This window comes from Propithecus coquereli, unplaced genomic scaffold (assembly GCF_000956105.1).
Source record: "Propithecus coquereli isolate 6110/MARCELLA unplaced genomic scaffold, Pcoq_1.0 Scaffold288, whole genome shotgun sequence".
NCBI classification, from domain to species: Eukaryota; Metazoa; Chordata; class Mammalia; order Primates; family Indriidae; genus Propithecus; species Propithecus coquereli.
Genome location: NW_012148485.1, coordinates 955,744 through 956,498, shown reverse-complemented (window position 1 = coordinate 956,498; position 755 = coordinate 955,744). Strand labels below are relative to the sequence as shown.

At 44.1% G+C, this 755-nt stretch overlaps 1 protein-coding gene across 1 annotated transcript in view; it reads right to left on the bottom strand.

Moving 5' to 3' along the window:
- TMEM33 (transmembrane protein 33) overlaps window positions 1-755 on the bottom strand; it is a 34,937-nt gene that overhangs the window by 32,997 nt on the left and 1,185 nt on the right. The gene's annotated exons all lie outside the window — the stretch shown is intronic.

The window sequence follows — 755 nt, the reverse complement described above, 5'->3', positions numbered from 1 at the left end:
TTCCAAGAAAATTGGAGGAATCTTAGATTTCTGTTTTTATGGAATTTGACATATTATGGATTCAATTCCTATTGTTCACGAGAATATAATTCACATTAACTGAAGAAAAATAATTCAGATTATTCCCTGCAGTGGCAACAAATAGGCTGGTTTTCGTGTGAGAAGTTTTGTCCACCAGGGGGCAGTCCACCCATTAAAACCAAGGGCAAAAATAAGAATAAATAAAATCTGTAATTTTTTAAAAATTGCATTTTAAATCAGTTTCAACAAAACTTTTACTCGAGATACAGCCACATAGCAGAGCTTGGCCCTGTCCCTGCCCTCTGGTATACGGACGACTGAGAGAGAGACTAAGCGAAATGCAGTACTGATCTGCAGTCCATTCTCAGGGCCGGCCAGACCAACGAGGGCCCAGGGTGCTCTGTGAAGTCAACTGGACCAGGGCTGAATTCCCTGTGCAGAGCAGGACTTACGTGCAAGAGAACTAGTGACAATTAGTGGGAACATTAAGGCTTCGGGTGCATAGGACGTAGATGTTCCACAAAAGGTATCTTATATCTTCTGACTCCTCTGAAACCTGGAGAAAGCCACGGTAGCTGTCGGAGCAGAACTATGAGCTTCTTAACTAAGAAATGCATCCCTGAGTTCAGGATTCCTGGTCCACATTTTGGCAAGTCTTAAGGACTTCACGTCTAAATAAATAGGCTGGGCGCGGTGGCTCACGCCTGTGATCCTAGCACTCTGGGAGGCCGAGG